Genomic DNA, 6591 nt, shown 5'->3' with positions numbered 1-6591 from the left:
CTTCTGATAATGCTACAAATTCTGCCTCAGCTGTTGATAACGTCACGCATGATTGTTTTCACTCAATCGCAAACGATAGGCCAATGTTCCCCTTAAGTATCTGACTACTCGCTTTAGCTCACACCAATCACTCTGTGGCAAGGTGTATGTATTTAGAAGGTGAATTTTTATCGATTTGACAGGGCGACATTTTAGTCGAGTTATGTCAGAGTTTGTTTACAAAAACATATGGTATGGGGCTACCAACATGAACAAACAGCCTCGATTCTCAGTCCCTTGAGCAATTTCGCTAATTTATGGGTCATCTTTGCATATTAAGAGTTGTCCCACAGAAGATTGACGATATTTGGTTGCATTTTTCGTCAAAAAATCGCAAGCGATACCACCACCGGCGCCTCCTCCGATGCTGCTCTCACTCTTCTCAATACCCTTCCCCTTGATCACCACGGAACTGTTATGTCAGGTCGAGAAATGTCAATTTGCTCTAAACAACTCTACCTTCTATATCTACATACCTTGTCCCAAACAAAGATTTGACAGTTCGAAAATGGTCAGGGCTATTGCACACGCAATGCGTGTTTTGTCAATCGTAGGGGGGATGTTTGTTTACATTTTGCATTTGGATTGTTATCGTGCAGGGAAGTGATCGTTTATTTTCCTCAACGTTTTTATGATTTTTGACTAATGAAGCGCCTATATTGGTTGCTGTTTTAAATTATTTCAGTTATATTCTACGATACGTCAATGATACGTCGCATACATTTAGTGAAAACGTGTTTGGGCTGCGCGTAGATACTTTGCTGCTTTGCTGCGGACCGGTTCAACTCCCGGTCGGATGTTTGTTACCGGAGGATGCAGAGGTGGCTGTTTATAGCAACAGTGGCCGCACCGTAACCAGCGCTAGCATCTATGACGATGCGCCTTAACAGCCGGCAATTCTATCAGTATGCGTTTCATACTGGTGTTCTTGTGGTACAATGTGCAATTGATTTTTTTTCCGCCGCCGGAAGTAGCAGCATCCCGTTAAATGTTTGCTGCCGGATTATGGAGCAGAATATGTTACCTCCTGGATGTTGCTAACCTTTGGCTAAACCGGAGAAGAGCCCCTGTTCTTGTATGATTGTGTACACCATTGTATGATTGTGCACTTGCACGCAGACAATATTTTTGTTGATAAATCCCGTGATAAATTATGTGTGATTAATCAGTAATAAAAGATGTGATCGTACACCTAACGCGGTCGTGTTTTAAACATCTTTTAATGTGAGACATCCGAAACCGTTTTGGTAATTAGGCTCTAGTGGATCCGGGTGTGTTGTATTCTTTAACTTTTTAACGGATGTAACGTTATGCAATCACCGGAAAGGATCGGCGGAAGGCTATCATACAGAAAATTACGTACGATATTCATATATCTGTCCTGCTTTACAAGCCGTCTACCATGCTGATCGATTTCCTTGCAAGCTGGGCAGGTCATTCTATTTTAACATTACAGGATCGCAGTCTAACACATGGCGGTAGGTACCGGCTGCGTTAAGGTAAAAGGTTCGTGCCCTCGTCTCTGATTCTACTGGAATTTCGAACCGTTTAGCAGTTCGTACGTTAATTAAACGGACCGGCTAGCTTACTGGCTCAACAACTGGCGCCTAACAGTGGACCTTGTGCTTGCTGATCATTATTTCAAAGTTGAATAAGACGGACAGCCTGTCTTTATTCAACAGACTCCTAATAATTTCTTTCCATCCATCCGAAGAAAAAGTAAAAATTTTATCAAAAATTGAATATACAAGTCGTTTCTGAATTCTGAAAAATATTTTTTTCATGCTCACCTTCCTTATCGAGTTACCAAATTCCGTACCTAGGCACGACCTCTTGGAATAAAGACAAACGATGCCACTTCATACATTTATCAGATTTTTTTCAATATCCACCAATGCAGTGTAGTCATGAAAACTGATGAGACTCTATAATGAAATGAAATGATAAAATAAGGTTTTATTCGAACACAAAAGTGTTACCAAACTGAAATGAAACTTTGGATTGGTCTATTGAATTGAACTTTGTTTTTTCTAGTTCTCGGATTAAATTGAAAGTCTATCTATTTACCACGGTTTAATGTAATGGTTGCTTGTTTAAAAAAGAAGCAAACAATTGAACTTCAATTGAATGCAGACGTATAACATTAAATAGAAGCGCATAAATGATCCCTGCTGTATTTCTTTAATTTTTCGAACCTCACTAGCATTTATTCCCAATCTGCTCGTTAAAGGATCTTGCTACACGTGCCGGCTTCTATTAAATTCCGGCACTATGTTAAATCGTTCAATGCTTTTTTTTGGTTTATTGCACAAAAAACTACTCGAGTGCTCAATACATTAACATTATTCCAATGCGTTGATGATCTACATTCATATGCCAACTGTTGTTCATAGAGTCAAAAATATCACCCAGTATGTAAAATAAATTGTAAGATATTTAAGTAACAAAACTTGTTTTTATATTCATGTACAACGGCCCCGCCGTAATGCTACAAAACGATAATCTTATCTAGTAAAAATAAAATTAGCAATACTTCACTGGCAACTCATGGTTTCATAATATAGCAGAGGTTAATTATGTCAAACCCGATGTTGGTTTAATTTTCATTTTACAGATACAATTTCTTTATTACTTAATTAATCCTGATTTAGATACCGAATCACAATACAGGGCTCATGCTGTTCCTAAGTTACATCAACGCTCTCACCATCATCCCATCCCTCCAATGGGATGTACAGCCGAAAGTGACGCCAGTTGTGTCCGACCAAATACCAAGTTATAAATTTTTATTAAAGCATGAAACATCGGCCTGAATAACTAAATCATTTACATTTTATGAAACATTACGTTTCATAAATGTTTAAAGCAAAAGAAAAACTATTCCAAGTAATTTTTGTTCCAATTTTTGTGAAACCAAATCTACACATATGTACGCTCCAAAAAGTGGAATGCGAATGGTCTGATGTTTCTAACATATGAAATGTCATGAAAGATTTTTATCCAAAGCCTTCTCAGTCGTGTTTATTCGTCGCGTATCATTCAGCCACGTGTTTACTGAGAATTTTCTGAAAGTATTTTCATACTAAATGTTAATGGCTAATCCAACCTTTTCTTCTTGCGGCAAAAGGCGCTTCCGGGTGATGTGAAACATATTCATTAACAAATTCTACTTTTTCAAACATTTACTCTTAGTTGTGTTATTATAAATCCGACTCTATGGTTGGCTCCTATAGGTTGGTGGCATTTCGTGATGGGAATCGAGGTTGTTCATTAAAGACTATGTTTTCAGCAAGTATTAAGGAATTCAGTCAGTAATTTAAAATTTATACTGTCGAAGTGTCTATTTCAAAATTGCACGATAATAGTTCTACCGATTTTAATTTAATTTTTAGTACACCTATGGTAAGAATGAGAATAATGTTTGCTGTAGTTATTATGCCGCTAAATGTTCCATATGTTTGCTTTGCTTCTCTATGTACCACGTTACCAGACGAGATACTGGGGAACTTTTTTTTGCATTCTATACATGATTCTCAGGGCAAGAACGAGTGTCCTGAATACAGCAGAAACATTGATATTCTTCCTGTCTATGTATTTGAGACTTTTCTGTATTGTCTCTTATTTTTTGAGAAATGCATTCAACCCTCTCCATTAGTATATACAAATGCTAGTTATAATTACTTGGACGCAGAAAGGCAATGGAGTGGTTAATACTACCATGCAAATACCAAAAACCCTCTAGTTCATTATTATTTCGGCATTCGGCCAGGTTGTAGTATCCATCTCTAAATATTTAAATATTATTTACATGAACTGGTAAGCGGTTGAATACATGGTTTCAACATTGAACATATGCCTTGAAAATGCAATATAACGTATATTTCGGAACAAAGAAGTATGTTGATGTAAGTTATGCTTCGTTCAAATGTCAACTGTTTATTTACTGACTGGTTTTTCACAGAATCATTCACAAAATGTCGTACCATGCACGCGAAGCTTGTCTTTACGGGTTGTTGTAATTATAAATATTGAATTCTATCCTGATTTAGTTATTCTTAATATAAATTAATTTTTAAATAGAGCTCATGTCTACGATACGTTTCATCTGACTAATCAAACTAAACAAGCATCTGTTTTTGGGAATAAAACAAAAGCTTGATGTTTTAGCTAAATGTGATAGTGACGTATCGTGCTTTTTTGGCATGCTATTATGCTATTGGTGCGGTCCGGGGGTGTGCAAGACTGACTATCATCCAGTTACCGGTAAAACAAATCATAGAAAGCTATAGAAGGCCAAATAGACGAGTTAGAAATTATGAATTTGGGTTTAAGTTTTTACGATCGACGATTTTGTTTTCATTTTTTTAAATTTATAATATTACATTCATTTTTATTCAACATTCATTCCAGTTTTTTATAAGGCCTTCCTTATATATTTTCAAAATTGGATTTCGCATGGAAGATGCTCAAAAAGTTGGAAAAATATGGAATAATTTATAAAATTATCTTATCAATATACTTCGGGGGAGAGCCGTGGAGAAATCTAAGAATAATGTCTTAAGAGGTGTTGTAAGAAACGTGTGCACTGCTTGATTGTTCTTTTTTGAGGGATCTTTATTCATATTCTAGACCCATAGCATGCATTATATTAATTCATTCGATCGTGACCGCCTTCGGGAATGGCATGCGGGTTGCCTATAAGGCGCAAATAATCGGTTTACATGAATAGCTCAAATCAAGATTCTATTGTGAAAATAACACAATACACTTTTATAGTCTTCTTCTTTGGCACTACAACCTCGAGAGGTCTCGGCCTACCATTTCTGGCTTTCTGTGACTTAATTTTACCCGTAGAAAAGATTTAAAAATGTCAAATGATCTCTACGCTTATGTATTCATCCAAAAAAAATCTTTGGTCTCCATCAATTTTATTTTTGATACATTTTAATAGTGCAAAAAAGGAATAATTAAACTGTGTGTAGAATTGTGACGTAAGTATAACAGGTGTATTTAAAAATAAAATATTTTATGATTTTTCAAAACTTTTTATTGATTTATTTTAGAACAAACAGGTGTTAGTATAACTCTGGTGAGGCCATATCTGAACCACTTATCTGTCCCTTGTAAATAATATTTACATGTTTGGAGATGGATACTACAACCGAAATAATAACCTAACACATAATTGTGTATTTGCATGGTAATTTAACCACCCCATTGTCTTTCTCATCTCAAGCGTGTATAACTTATATTTGTACACAGGCAAATAAATAAAAGCTTCTCATGCATAAAAAAATAAATAATAGCTTATGAAGATGGTTGAAAGCGTTTCTCAAAAAAAAAAAAAAAATGAGACAAATTCAAAACTGGTGCACACAGATATGCTTGATGAATATCAACTTTTCTGCTGCATTCACGAAATTTTTGTCTCCTTGATGTCCTGAAGTACATGATTACCAAATGAAAAAAATGCATTTTAATTTTTCAAAATTGTATCGATTCAACTTAAATTGTTAGTAAAATAAATATTTCAAATAACCTTACGTGTGTGTTTTATTTATTTATTTTTTCATTTGATTGTAATATAGTCTTCAATAGCGGAGCATAAGGTAGCACAGTATGATCCGACTTATAGATCACCTATCGGCATAAAAACTACTATAAATCTTATTCTCATACCTACCATATACGCAGAAAAAATTAAATTCAAATGGTTTTGGCAAAGTGTAGCAATAAACAATGCGAGATTATTGATTTTGAATTAAATTTATTGTTTCTTTAACAAGATTTACATTTTATAGAGACTCATTTAAAAAATTCGTCTCATAGCCATAATGAATTGCAACCAAGCTATACCCAAGAATTAAGTTTTGTGTTTGTACACTGGTACTTATTTCTTTTATTTCACTTAAAACACAATTAAAACGAACATTAAAACAAACGTAAAATACGAGGCCGCGCGCGAGCCACGTCTGTCCCGGAACCGTGATGAGCAGAGAGTCCCCCAGGATCCGCATGATCCTTACTCACGAACTTCTACGCTCTTAAAGCGCATCCCCGATCGTTGCTAGAGCGAGACAGCCATATCCGCTACACATCGAATGCTGTCAGTTCCCAGACGGCATAGAGCGCACGGTTAGGCTACGTTCTAATCAGGATGCAACATTAAGAATAACAGAGCTACAACACACCTAGCAGTAAATGTTTGAAAAAGTAGAATTTGTTAATGAATATGTTTCACATCACCCGGAAGCGCCTTTTGACGCAAGAAGAAAAGGTTGGATTAGCCATTAACATTTAGTATGAAAATACTTTCAGAAAATTCTCAGTAAACACGTGGCTGAATGATACGCGACGAATAAACACGACTGAGAAGGCTTTGGATAAAAATCTTTCATGACATTTCATATGTTAGAAACATCAGACCATTCGCATTCCACTTTTTGGAGCGTACATATGTGTAGATTTGGTTTCACAAAAATTGGAACAAAAATTACTTGGAATAGTTTTTCTTTTGCTTTAAACATTTATGAAACGTAATGTTTCATAAAA

Source organism: Anopheles stephensi, chromosome 2 (assembly GCF_013141755.1).
Source record: "Anopheles stephensi strain Indian chromosome 2, UCI_ANSTEP_V1.0, whole genome shotgun sequence".
Taxonomy (NCBI): Eukaryota; Metazoa; Arthropoda; class Insecta; order Diptera; family Culicidae; genus Anopheles; species Anopheles stephensi.
Note: the sequence above shows the minus strand (reverse complement) of the source record.